Source organism: Dermacentor variabilis, chromosome 6 (assembly GCF_050947875.1).
Source record: "Dermacentor variabilis isolate Ectoservices chromosome 6, ASM5094787v1, whole genome shotgun sequence".
In the NCBI taxonomy this organism is placed as follows: Eukaryota; Metazoa; Arthropoda; class Arachnida; order Ixodida; family Ixodidae; genus Dermacentor; species Dermacentor variabilis.
This window is the reverse complement of record NC_134573.1, coordinates 37,928,474-37,943,570: the sequence shown is the minus strand read 5'-3', so window position 1 is coordinate 37,943,570 and position 15,097 is coordinate 37,928,474. Positions and strand designations below refer to the sequence as shown.

General features: G+C 45.5%; 1 protein-coding gene across 1 annotated transcript in view; it reads right to left on the bottom strand.

The window, feature by feature from the left end:
- Positions 1–6,990, bottom strand: part of LOC142584127 (uncharacterized) — a 285,878-nt gene extending 278,888 nt beyond the window's left edge. Inside the window, exon 1 of the mRNA XM_075694302.1 lies at positions 6,903–6,990. The gene's annotated coding sequence lies outside the window, so the exon portion shown is untranslated. The remainder of the gene's footprint in view (positions 1–6,902) is intronic.
- Positions 6,991–15,097: the final 8,107 nt, after the last annotated feature.

The window sequence follows — 15,097 nt, the reverse complement described above, 5'->3', positions numbered from 1 at the left end:
TTTCGTACACTAACAACACACATCAACTAACGCGCATAAACGAGTTTAAGTACCTAGGTGTAACATTCTGTTCAAACTTGAATTGGTCTAGGCATATAGATTTAACTTGCTCCAAGGCACTCAGGAAGCTCGGGTTCTTAAAACGTACATTAAAAGATGCAACCAAAAACTGTAAGCTGACGGCGTACAAATCTTTAGTAAGGCCTGTACTTGAATATGCATCGGCGGTCTGGTCGCCTCACTCCGCCAAAGATATTATTAAACTTGAAAATGTGCAGAAAAAAGCAATAAGATTTATATATAAGCGTTACGACCGTCACTTCTCTCCCACAGTTCACGCCCGCACGTTATCACTTGACACACTTGAACACAGACGAACAGGTGATCGCATTATCCTACTTCACAAGATTATCAACAAGCGTATTTATGTTGACGCCCCCTTCTCTTTCGCCAGTTCTTCAGCACGTGTCACGCGCTGTTCCAACCCGCTTAACATCGTGCCGTTTATGCCGCTTTTAGATAGCTACAAATTTTCATTTTTTCGTTTCACAGTTGAATTAAGGAACGATTTAGATGACACGTTACGTGAAATGTCTGTTGATGATTTTGTGCGAGAATTGCCAAATCATGTATCTTTTTTATGACACTGTACTGTTTCTTCTGTAAAGCATTACACTCACATTTGTAATCATGCACTTTCCTAATATTGTTTATGAATAATCTTCTGTACCACTCCTGCAATGTCCCAATTCATGGGATAGCAGTATTTGTAAATAAATAAATATCAAGAGTAGAAAGCAGACTGTTATATGTGGCCTTTTTAGACATTACAGTAGCGTGCAACGACAGCGTAGACCGCAACATTTTGTGGGATATTTACCAAGGGCAAGGCTTAGGAGACGATTGTCTACAGCTTTTGAGAGAGATTTACCTAGAAAATATCGTTTGCGTTGAATGAAAACAGATGATGAGCGAGGAGAAAGCTGATAACAATTGCCTAAGGCAGGGGTGCCCTTTACCCCACTGCTGTTTTCATGTACATGGTGAGGGATGAGAGGGCGCTGTAAAGAAGTAATATCGGGTTTAATCTCTCATACAAACAGGCGGGTGCAGTAGTAGAGCAGCAGCTTCCAGGTTTATTATATGCGGACGACATTGTATTGGCAGCTAACAAGCAAATTGATTTGCATCATGTGGCTAATATCTGAGGAGAGCAAGGCGAGAATTTGGTTTGAAATTTAGTGTTTTAAAGTCAGGTGTTATGGTATTCACTGAAAACAGTGGACAGACATTGGAAATACAAGGCCAGGAAATGCCTCGAGTAAAAGAATATAAATACCTTGGTATATGGATAAAGGAAGGCAATAGATATATGGAAACAAAGGAAAAAAGACAATGACAGTAAAGGGGAAGAGAAATGCAGTCGTAATGAAGTAGAGAGGGCTATGGGAATACAATAGGTACGAGGTGCTCCGTTGTATGTGGAAAGGTGTAATGGTTCCATGACTTGCTTTTGGAAATGCGGTTGTTTGCTTGAAATCAGGGGTACAAGCAGGACTCGATGGGAACCAAAGTTCAGTAGGACGCCTCGCACAGGGCGCTCATGGAAAGACTACAAATGAAGCTGTTCAGGGTGATATGGGCTGGACTAGTTTTGAAGAGAGGGAAGCTCACAGCAAAATTGGTTATGAAGAACGACTGTGGAATATGGAAAAAATTAAATCGGCTGGGAGTCTGTTGAGGCATCTGAGCAGAAAAAAACATTGATTCGCAGTGTGGGAAAGGAACTAGGAAGGTTACCAGGAACTATGCGGCCTGTAGGGTGAGCAACACAGCAACAAATAACGTCAAGCGGAAAATGAGAGAGGCTGAAATAATCGCATTGGTGGCGGCAAAGGAAAGGAGACTTGCCATGAGTAACTGCTTAAAAGGAAAAAACGAAATCAGGAAAGAAACAATTTATGATAACTCAAAGGGAAGCTCATTACTTTTCGAAGCGAGATCAGGATGTCTTAGAACACGCATCTATAAAGCGAGATATAAGAAGGAAGGAGAAGCATGTGCTTGCTGCAGTAAAGCTAGAGAAACGATGGAGCGTGTTTTATTAGAATGTGAAGACATGAATGTGAAGAATGTGTTTAACGCCAGCATAGGTTCAGTCTTGCAGTAAGAGCGCTTTCCTCAAATGATTGTTTAAAATTATTCGATTTCAAGTATGTGGCTAATAAGCTGGTGTTTTACACATGTATTCTAACGCCCAAGGCGGTGCGTGACGTCCTGCGAGAAACGCACTGTTCTACGAACTACTACTTTACTTTTTATAATCGCAACTTATTTGCTAAAGAGTACCGTAAAATGGCAAGGAAAAATCACGGTATTGTTAAAAAAAGTGGGTTGGCTTGCACATACGTCCTTTTTTTTCCAGTTAGCGCGGAGAGCTACGGAGACGCGATGTACAGAGTCCGAGAGACGGGAGGTGCTGCCTCGTGCCTTCCCAGTGCAGAGTTACTAAATGTGATGAGAGAACGATCCAGACAATCAAGTCTTGGTCTGGAATGATATAAATATGCGCGAACTCTATGCACCTGGCCAGGTCTCCACCTAGTTTTTATGACCTGTTTGAAAGCTATGCGTCTGCTTTAAATCGTTCTTCCACTGTCATTGTTCCGTCAGTGATACTATGATGTGGCGCCGCCAAGAAGTTGCGTCATATCGGTTATATCGTAGTGGGAACGCCTTCATCGCACAACTGAGCATTGAACTGTTGCGTTTTTCTTGTTACATTTTCTTTGGTGAATGTTTTTCGCAAACATGTAGCTTGAGCAACAGTAGCAGTCGACTCGTTTACCAGCATCATTATTCGTGTCATAAATTGACAACGTCCACTTTACACCAGCAGCACGTGCCATAACTGCACCTAACCGTAGTGTACTCAAAGTTGTTGGTCGCTAAAGCCTTCGTAAAGATGAAATTGTCAGACCCGTCTTGCAGGCATTTACGTAAACAAGTCCAGACGAGCGACTATATATATGCTGCTTTTGCTCCGGACGAGGCCTCGTGTTTTCTAACTGTGCCGCGCTTTTCTCGCTTATCTGCAGAAGTTCTCGATTCTGCATGTTTTCTCTGTCATCATTTCACCTTCCCTCATGTAATAATGAACTTGCCATTCTTGGTGTATTTAACGCCCTTTCCCGGGGCTACGTATCTGTGTTCGTGTCTATGCTTGCTTGTTTATATAAACTGTTTCGCCGCCTACCTGGATCTCTGGGTAGTCCGTGGTCGAATGGGTAGCGCGTTGGGCTGATGTAACAGGGTTCTAAATGTTGCAGCATGTTTCTCCTTTTCTTTGAGGGGAGAGGGAGGTGCAGTTGCTTTGTGTATGAATAATTAAATTTACGCCTTATGGCCTAATGTCATGCGATAACTATCAACTGATATCGTCATGAGCTTCCTCCTCACTTAATGGTTACCTAGAAGTATGATGCCAGGGTTACTGCAGAGTATGAAATAGACCTCATGCTCTGCGCTAACCTTGGCATCATACAAGATGTGGACGTGCTCGGCAAGGTGTGCTGCAGTGACCACAGGATGGTAAGAACTCAAATTAGCCTAGACCTGAGGAGGGAACGGAAGAAACTGGTACATAAGAAGCCGATCAATGAGTTAGCAGTAAGAGGGAAAATAGAGGAATTCCAGATCAAGCTGCAGAACAGGTATTCCGCTTTAACTCAGGAAGAGGACCTTAGTGTTGAAGCAATGGACGACAATCTTGTGCGCATCATTAAGGAGTGTGCAATGGAAGTCGGTGGTAACTCCGTTAGGCAGGATACCAGTAAACTATCGCAGGAGACGAAAGATCTGATCAAGAAACGCCAATGTATGAAAGCCTCTAACGCTACAGCTAGAATAGAACTGGCAGAACTTTCGAAGTTAATCAACAAGCGTTAGGCAGCTGACATAAGCTAGTATAATATGGATAGAATTGAACATGCTCTCAGGAACGGAGGAAGCCTAAAAGTGAAGAAGAAACTAGGAACTGGCAAGAATCAGATGTATGCGTTAAGAGACCAAGCCGGCAATATCATTACTAATAGGGATGAGATAGTTCAAGTGGCTGAGGAGTTCTATAAAGATTTATAAAGTACCAGTGGCACCCACGACGATAATGGAAGAGAAAATAGTCTAGAGGAATTCGAAATCCCACAGGTAACGCCGGAAGAAGTAAAGAAAGCCTTGGGAGATATGCAAAGGGGGAAGGCAGCTGGGGAGGATCAGGTAACAGCAGATTTGTTGAAGGATGGTGGTCAGATTGTTCTAGAGAAACTGGCCACCCTGTATACGCAATGCCTCATAACCTCGAGCGTACCGGAATCTTGGAAGAACGCTAACATAATCCTAATCCATAAGAAAGGGGACGCCAAAGACTTGAAAAATTATAGACCGATCAGCTTACTGTCCGTTGCCTACAAACTATTTACTAAGGTAATCGCAAATACAATCAGGAACACCTTACACTTCTGTCAGGCAAAGGACCAGGCAGGATTCCGTAAAGGCTATTCAACCATAGGCCATATTCCCACTATCAATCAGGTGATAGAGAAATGTGCGGAATATAACCAACCCTTATATTTAGGTTTCATTGATTACGAGAAAGCGTTCGATTCTGTCGAAACCTCAGCAGTCATGGAGGCATTGCGGAATCAGGGTGTAGACGAGCCGTACGTAAAAATACTGAAAGATATCTATAGCGGCTCCACAGCCACCGTAGTCTTCCATAAAGCAAGCAACAAAATCCCAATAAAGAAAGGCGTCAGGCAGGTAGATACGATCTCTCCAATGCTATTCACAGCGTGTTTACAGGAGGTATTCAGAGACCTGGATTGGGAAGAATTGGGGATAAAAGTTAATGGAGAATACCTTAGTAACTTGCGATTCGCTGATGATATTGCCTTGCTTAGTAACTCAGGAGACCAATTGCAATGCATGCTCACTGACCTGGAGAGGGAAAGCAGAAGAGTGGGTCTAAAAATTAATCTGCAGAAAACTAAAGTAATGTTTAACAGTCTCGGAAGAGAACAGCAATTTACAATAGGTAGCGAGGCACTGGAAGTGGTAAGGGAATACATCTACTTAGGGCAGGTAATGACGGCGGATCCGGATCATGAGACGGAAATAATCAGAAGGATAAGAATGAGCTGGGGTGCGTTTGGCAGGCATTCTCAGATCATGAACAGCAGGTGGCCATTATCCCTCAAGAGAAAAGTGTATAAGAGCTGTGTCTTACCAGAAACCTGGAGGCTTACGAAAAGGGTTCTACTCAAATTGAGGGTGACGCAACGAGCTATGGAAAGAGATTGGGTGAGGGAACGCACACGAGTTAATGACATCTTAGTTGAAATCAAGAAAAAGAAATGGGCATGGGCAGGACATGTAATGAGGAGGGAAGATAACCGATGGTCATTAAGGGTTACGGACTGGATTCCAAGGGAAGGAAAGCGTAGCAGGGCGCGGCAGAAAGTTAGGTGGGCGGATGAGATTAAGAAGTTTGCAGGGACGGCATGGCCACAATTAGTACATGACCGGGGTTGTTGGAGAAGTATGGGAGAGGCCTTTGCCCTGCAGTGGGCGTAACCAGGCTGATGATGATGATGATGCGAAGTACCCCTGGGCTGCTTCTATCCACATTTTCCCTAATTTTTTTCATTTTTCGCCTTATTTGTCATCTTCCCTGTATTCGATGCGCCAAACATGTGAATAAACGGCCCTTGCTTTCAATTCTTCGGTCCTATGCCTGTCTCTGCAGACACGCTGTCGTTCTCGAGCTTCTCTTCTCCCGAATTCTTTTCTTATCTGTTATTTGTTCCTCGTCGCTTTTCCGCCGCTCTGCGTGACATCGAAATTTCTCCTGCAACGCCACCTAAACCACCGCCTCGAGAGAGAAATGTTGTGGTACCATATTTTATAGCGGCTGAATGTACCCAGGCGTCATGTAACAATTTTTTTTTACTCGTGCTAACTGATGGAAACCCGGACGTCTGTTTCTCCACGGCCGGATCCCTTTACGTTGACTTCACTGGCGGTCACAATCCGTAGCAGGTATTGTACAGTCCACTGCCAACCGCACTACAATTGTTTGCGCTCTCTGACCCTCTGAAATCAGGGGCCACTGGAATTAGCACCAACCCCAACGCTATGTGCTCCTCGGTCACACGTCACCTGTGGGCGGTTCTCCGGTCCTTCTCCTCTTTCGCATATCGCTCTACGCCATCTCCTTCTACTGCCACGGGTATCTCTTCAACGTCGAACTCGAAAAGTGCACGTCACAAACCATAGGTCTAGATACTCCCAAATATATGATTGTTTCGCAGAGTCTTCGTTCTTTATGAAATCATGCCGCCTCAAAGCGACATGTAATTTCAGAAAACAGTCAAAGTTGACCTAAAACCGCACATATGCTGGAATCATGTTGAAAAATTGCCTCAACCTTGACCAGCTATTTCCAATTGAGAAAGAACTCCTGAAATCATGACTGATCAGAGATATCACTTTCTAAAAAGCATACACTGCAATAGAAGTACATTTTTTGTTGAATGCCTGGTTATCTTGCTTATGATTCAACGGTTATAAGCGTGAATTTAAAGCGTTTTAGTCGTCATAGTTTGGTAACATATCTACGAAAACCGAGCTGCGACTCTAAAACACCTTAAGTTTTACTCTCACGCCTTTGATATTACCTCATGTGTTAATACTTCCCACATGCATGCTTACTTCTATCCTTTGTGCCAATGATCAGAGTCGCCCTCATCACACCTCGCCCTTACAGTTAATTCGTTGCCGAAACAGTGTATGCATGTACGATAACAAAAAAGCTACGATCCCAAAAGTTGTTCCTTTGGACGTACCTGTTTCCTTCAAGAGGACACGCAAGCTACAACGACAAGACGCAGATCGTCGGACGGAAGAACGCAGACGTCTGGCTGCCAGTGAGCGCAGTCGGAAAGTGCGCAGCAGAAGGATCCAGAAAACCAAGTGTCAGCCAGCGGCCCCATAAATATTCACAGAACTCGTTGATTCTGCTCATGCCTCCGCCTAGTGTTTGTGGCCCTAAATTCTTCACGCGCGGCCATTGTTCTATCGATGATCGATGGTGCCAGGGGCTCACTCCAGTCTCTAAATGAAGCAAAGCAACATAATCTAGGTGGCAGCAAGTTTTCTGGAGAGCTAATTGTTAGATTTAAGTACATAAATAATGTTATGTACGCTAAGGAATTTCCAATTCTGTGGAATGAAAAATAAAAACAGCCAAAACCCAATGTCTATTATTTAAGCTGTAGACGCCAGAAGAACCGCGCAATCTCGCCCACGGACCACAGAGCAAGAGCAATATTGTTTAATATGTACTTTAAAAATTGTTTCGCAAATGATGACGTATTTCCGCGGCATGTCGAAAATATAAACTGTATAGATTCCTTCCCCATTAACGAGGTTGAAATACTTATACTGCTGTTAAAATTAGACTATCAAGAACCTGGACCCGACAACATACGAAGTGAATACCTGAATCAATATGTTGAATTGGCAGTCAAATATTTATTCCTAATATTCAGAAAATAACTCACGACGTGTTCCTCTCCGCACTAATGGAAAATGCCTAAGGTAATCGCAATTCACAAAGGAGATAATAAAAGCAACGTTTCAAAGGTTTCATCCGATTTCACTAACAAGCAACGGGCATAAATTATGTGAGCACATTATTCTTAAACATTTAGCTAGGTATCTTGAAAAAGCACACTACCTATCACTACATCGGCATGGTTTCCGCAAAGGTCTGTGAACCGTCATGCAAATAACTGAATTAGTACACGACATATCCCCAGTGACAGAGATTCAAAGTACATTGGTTTCATTTACATGACTTGTCCAAAGCATTTCAGTGTGTTTTGCGTCAAAACCTAATTCTAAATATCGAAGCAGTATGGGGTAAAAGGGCAATTGCTAACTGCATTCGTCCATACCTAAACAACAGGAGCGTTTTCGTAGAAATGAAAGACCAAAAGTCAGAAATAACTGAAGTTACATCAGGTGTACCTGAGACTAGTGTCCTGGCCTCGATTTCATTCCTTATATTTATTATTGCCACATCCTCATCTATCAAGACAAATATGCGGCTCTTTGCTGCCGATTGCATCACATAAAAAGAAATAAATGGCCCCAATGACACGTCGTGCTCTATAATGTTACGAGTTACGAGTAAACCATGTAACGTCATCAGCGCAAAAAAGACTTCTTTCTTAAAAGTGGACTCAATTGAACACCACTTAAAAGAAAGTTCCTACTCTATAGCACCTTTATCAGGCCAATACTTTAATACAATAACGTCGTTTTCTTGCCATTTGCTAATATATGTATGTATGTATATATATATATATATATATATATATATATATATATATATATATATTAAACTAAAAGGCCTTGAAATAAAAGCGGTTAGGTTCGTATTAAATAACCACCGTTTATCTATTACCCTTCAGCAATAACTGGCAAAGCTAGAATCTTCACATTACGTCCCCGCGCTAAATTCGCACTTCGAAATTCATCCACATCCAGCTTAACATTGACAGTTCCGTCTACCTATATTATAAATCAGAAACTGGACACACACGCCGCAAACATCCTCAAACTCTGCAGAAATACCGATTGGAATCGGACTGCTTCGAGTATTCAATTTCCACCTCATGCAATTATTGAATGGAATAGTGTCCCTCCATGCGTAGCTAGTTGTTATAATTGTCATTAAAGTCAAGTCATTGTCTTGACTTGTCGTTGTCAACTCATTAAACAAAAGCAACTTACGTATCTCGCAGAGATCAACTGTCGCTCGAAAATTGTCGTGCGCACTTTATTAAATTATGTTCGTAAAGTGCCGTATTACGTTTCTATGCATCTTACTATGGTCGTTGCAGCGTGAAGCTCGCTTCGTATTATGTTCAAATATTAGATTCAGCGAGCCACTCTTTTTGTAAACACTCTTTTGTTTTTACTTTGCTTGTTATCGGTCTTAGTGCACTTTATTAGGTTATATACGCTCTAATAACTTATGCTGTATGAGGCCTTTTCCTGTTGCACCTGTACTCGCACTTCATTTAACATTGTTTGTTATCTGCACGCACTTCCCACTAATCTCGCCGTTAGGATTGGCAGTATGTATGAAATGAACTAAAAGTAAATATTTGCGAATCTATACTGCAAATCATATTCTGCAGCTCAAAAAATGGGGGTGGTACCGATGAGCACGATTCTGGCGCAATCGTATGTGCGACCGTCGTGATTCACAAAAATAAGCTGATTGCATTGATGCACACTATTACTCTAAATCGAATTACACTACGAACGTATGCATTAGAGCACTTGTTCCCTTTTCTATGAAGCCAAACGCACTGGAATCTACAAATATCAGAAAGTCCTTGCGGTTTAGTACAGGCGCAAGCGGACTAAATCTCACTGATTGCACTGCGTATCAGTGGTCCAGAAATATCAAGAGACCGCAGCATGAAGACGCAACTGAAAAACTTTCTTGAATCTATTCTACGCAAGAAGGCGCTTCCACAGCAACACATCAGGCACGCAACACGTAAACCAGACGTAATATCACTTGAAGAAATACTCACCAACGCGGCTACTTTAACAGGCTACAAAACGCAAAGCAGCAAAATCGAGGAGAGGTGTGTATACACGCTCCTTAGGAAGAGTCTCACATTCGATTACCGCGGACTAAGCGGCGTCCCGATGTAATATGCTTTCATCGAACTGATAACCACCAAGCAGAGGAAATAAAGCATGTTCATACTGAACGTATACAGCAGCCCGTCGAAACACGACCAACGCTTGCGGGCGCTGTTTTAGAAGACGCTCAGGATTGCCAGGTCCCGGAAGCTGATTTAAGGGAGTGATTTCCACGCAGCAGACACGGCGTGGGGTTACGGATACAACACGGCCCAGGGAGGGCAACTCGGGCAACACGCGCAAGAACTCGACTTCACGTTGCTCACGGATACAGCGCACCCGACGAGAATCGGCAACTCCACCGCCAGGGACACGACCCCGGGCTCGAGGTTCTTCCGAAATGCCGGGACGACGGCCACCACGTGGAAAGACCGACATGGGGAGCGACCACATGATCGTCTAAATAGACGTTCCGGCAGCAGACAAGGCACAGGGCAGTAAGCAAAAATTCAAAAGGACCGATTCGGAAGATTTTAGAAAAAAGCGAGACCAACAACAGTCTCCAGGAGATACGATCCCGGACATCGAAGCCTGAACCCGCTCGCTGGTCACGGACGCCAAAGCGTCAACCAAGACCGCCGAAACTGTCAAGATGGACAGCCGCCTGGCGCATCTCATCGAGAATAAGAACTCGGTCCTGGCAAGGTGGAAGGGACAGGTACTCAATCAGAGACTCAGAAAGAAAATAGCGGAGATCAGCCGCAACATCGAGGAACACTGCCGAACGCTCAACCGCCAGCAATAGGACGAGTTCTGCAATGTAGCCGACTGCCAACTACACAACGGGAAATCGTTGAACCTGCTCACGTATCTGTTGGACGAAACGAAAACCAAGTCCCACCAGAGGAACTGCCTCGCACGTCTGTTACACAGGGATGACCTCGAGAAGCACGGTGAAGATGCAGTGACGAAGTAACTGCCGCACACTTCGACCGCACAACACGGCCCACATGAGGAGGATCCGAACGCAGAATTGGATAAGGACTTTAGCGCAGAAGAGATCAGGACTGCGCTGCACACCCTCCACAGCAGATCGACACCTGGCCCCAACGGGGTATCGAATTGCGCCCTGAAGAATTTCGACGGCTGATCCGTGGAACAGTTGACAGCATTCATCAATGATTGCTGGCAGCGCGGCAGCCTCCCACAACAGCGAAAAACTGCGAGAACAATACTAATCCCAAAATCCAGAAAAGTGCCGAGCCTCGATAACCTTCGCCCCATGTCGCTAGCGTCGGGCGTTGGCAAGACCATGGAGCACGCAATGCTCAGGCGCTGGCAAGCCCAGTTAGAGCAGAAAGAGGCACACCCACCATCCATCATAGAATTCTGCCCACACCTGTCCACGCAAGACGCAAGGATATAACTGAAACACCAGGTGCTCGACGGCAAGACGAGAGGCAACCAAGAAATTCTCGGCCTCGACCTCGAGAGCGCGTTCAATAGAATCGCACACTCGGCGATCTTACTCCAGATATCGCGGCAAAACATAGGTGTACGCACGTACAACTACGTAAAGTATTTCTTGAGACATAGTCGAGCTGTGTTAATGGCAGGGGACCTCCAGCTGAAAGAGCTAACTCTGGGAAGCACCAGCACCCCGCAGGGTTCCGTCATCTCGCCGACGCTCTTCAACCTGGTCATGATCGGGCTTGCAAAAAAAAAACTGCAAGAACTCAAAGACGTCCGGCACACTGTATACGTCGACGACATTACCATCTGGGTGCACGAAGGCAGCGACGATCACATCGAAACGGCACTGCAATTAGCACTCGACACAATAGAGGAATACCTCGTGCATACAGTGTTACAATGTTCACCGAAAAAGTCGGAACTCCTGCTCTACCGCCCAACGCAGAGAGGCAGACCGCCCGGGTGTGGTGGGAATACGGCGACGACCAGGGGAGAATACGAAAAGATCAGACACGCACGAGAAATGGAGATACCATCCCTATAGTGCATAGAAATAGGGTCCTCGGAATGATAATCGAGGCCAACGGCGAAACAATTACTAAATTAAAGCAAAGACGGCTAACGCCATGAGAATCCTCAAGAGGGTCACTAGCAGAAGAAACGGAATGAGGGAGGCGAATCTGACACGACTCATGCACTCTTTCGTCATGTGCCAAATTGCGTACGCTGCGGCATCCCATAACTGTTACAAGGGAGAAGAAGCCAAGGTTAACGTCCACATCCGCAGGGTGTACAAGATAGCACTGCGTCTACCCGAGTGCACCAGCACGCACCACTCGCTCCAGCTCGGGCTTCACAACACGCTTAGCCAAAATCTCCGAGTGGCAGCGCACTTCACAACTAGAAATATTAGCGGGCATGAAAGCGGGACGCCAGATCATGGAAAGTCTCTGCATCCGTTACCACGCACAACAAGACCAGAAAGTCGCCATTCCGGACGCGATCAGGGAAGCGCTAAGAGTCGACCCGATTCCATGGAACCTGCACCCGGAACACAACCGGCGAAGAAGTGTGGCCAGGGCCAGAGCTCTCCTACACATCCTCGGAGACGAAACAAGGACACGGTTCGTTGACGCCGCTGAATACGCAGAACGCTCGCGATTCGCGGTTGCGGCCGTCGATTGGAGAGTGAAAACTCGCATATCGGCATGTGTAGCGTGCGAGCGCGCCGAAGAAGCGGAGGAAGCGGCGAAGGCACTCGCCCTCACGGATCCGACTTGCATGGCGGTTCTCTGCGACTCGCGACAAGCAGTCAGAAACTTATCCAAAGGATGGATTTAACGGAGAGCGACCCGAGTCCTGAGCAATCTACAAGTCCAGCGAGAGGTAGATTTTCGAACCAGAATCCGGTGGTTCCCGGCGCTCATGACAGAAGTAACGGAGGCACATCGCAGCCGAAACGAAATGGCACATGCCAAGTCGCACGAGCTCGCAAACCGTGCCGGTCATCGTCGTCCATGAGACAGCCCGAAAAACTGCTTGATGAGCTACAACGAAATTACCAAGGCCCTCTGCCTGGCTCGCCGAACCTTCCCTCCACCCAGCGACAAGCTGGACAGGGCGCAGGCGGCGGCCCTCAGACCGCTGCAGACGCTCACGTGCTCTAACCCGGCACAATACCACAGGCTCTACCACGGTACACACCCTACATATACATGCGAGGTCTGCCACACTGATGCAGCCACTTTAACTAACATGCTCTGGGACTGTAACAAAAGCCCGCACGGTGATAACTCCGGAACGCTTCCGCCTTACGGCGCCCCAGCTTCCGCCTCAAACTCTGGGCAACAGGCCCGCGAGGCGGCGACGAGGCAACAGCTCGAGATCCCCACGTGGGAGACCTAAGGCGCCGTAGGCGAAAGCTCTGCAGCACTCTAAATAAAGTTGTTACCAACCAAAAACTATTCTATGGCTGATTCATATTGTTTATTAAGTAAATTACCATTCAAAACTTCTATTGTCGAACCAAAAAGGTAGCGTCCGTAAATGTTTTTTGCCGCTGCCCATACGGATAGCTAATGAGATGCCCAGAATTAAAATTGGCAGTAATTTTCTCTTATGAACTATCCTAGCATAAGAACTTTTTGTGAATACGAACCCTAGTTGGTAGCAACGACAGCAGCCTGAAGTTAATATTTCGCTCTGTTAGATGTTATTGTAGTACAAGCAGGTGACGACATTAATGCTTCTGAGTAGTAAACGAGCAGAACTTGTGCTAAATCTCGAGACGATCTTTCATACGTATCTTCACCAAGCGCGGTGTCATTCGCTGGCAGGTTCGACAAAAAATAAAGATAAAACATGCACATTGGGCCCCGTGAATGATTCGTGTCTCTGCTTAGAGGTGCGAAACGTATACTGATGCATAAGAGGTAACGAAAGACGATCTTGTTTGCTATCGAGCTCATCGAGGCCACAGCAACGTGTGTGTGGCACATGCGGGAACACGTGGGAGTCGGCCAGTTTCAACATGCCACAAATGTAAAATTTAAACACGCGATTAATGGCGAGATATTGTCTGTCACACCGTACGTTTCTGTGGACATACCGCTGCTCACGATTATTCCATTGACAAACACCAATCGTAGCGCACTGCGAGGTCGATGTCTCGCAGTGCGCATGCATTCGCATGAACTTCTGCTTGCATTGTGACATAGTTCGTGAAGAGTGTAGTGTGTAAGCATAATGCACGGTAATGAAGTTACCACCACTCTGGTGCATAAACATTGCCTAAAACTACACGTCGCGCATGCAGGGTGAAAATAAAGCCCATTTTACGCACCACTTTTACTTTTATAGCCCACAAACACTCCACGAATGCTTCGTTTCAAGTAGGTCTCAATATGTGCGTGGAGACATGCATAAACTCACTTGCAGAAGTGGACCACTTCGTCTGTGGGGGGCACCATGCCATGAACCAAGACGTCGGTTTTTCCCTTTGAATTGACCTCGTCCACTGTGACGTGATGGAGTGTGCGATGAAAAACAACGGTTATATATACTCCACTTCGCCTTAAATATGGGGCTGTACAACGTTAAGCTATTTTAATCAATTGTTGTTCCTGTCTACCGACATCAAACTTCCGCAGCCACTCGGGGGTTACCCGCAGCGTTGTTTGAACCGCCTCACCCGACGGTTTCCACGTGTATAGTATGTTACTTTGCTTTCAAAGCGAATAGCGAATTGCCTACGGTGACAGGCTTTTCGTATTTAATTGGCTGACAAGCACTGAAGTGGAGAATATATCGTCAGGGCCGAGCTAGCGCACCGAAAGTAGACAACGAGATGAGGATGGTGGTGCCAGCGTTTGTAGTCCGCTTCCCCTTTCTTAGCTTGCGGTGGCTGGTCGAACATCGCGGCGGCGTGCAACAGGAAGCTAAAAACGCCGCTAAAAAAGGAATGGTTGGCAGAGCGAAGTCGTCTTTTTGTCCAAAGGGCTCTGCAATGTAATACAGCCATGGAAAAAAAAAACATTCTCCCCGGCAGCTCCGAGTAGCGAGCACTAGAGTGAACGGTGGCCAAACATATTATGTTCCTCTCGAAAAGGTAAAGTTGCTGGTGATTCTGAAAAAAAAAATAATAGTTTTGTTTGGCATATTAATGTATCTTTATTGCATACACGTATCTCTGACGTGGGAAGCTTTCGCGGTTTGAGTGACAGGCGAGGTGGGTGCATCCCGAACACTTCTGAAAAATAGCGGAGGCTTAATAGCAAAAAATGTGTAGCATGGGATATCATTAATTTTCTTTTGTTCGGTTTAATCATGCATAATGAGTGTGCGCTTCCTATGCGCATTGAGACGGGGAGCGTTCGCGGTTTTGTCGACGTCGCTTTCT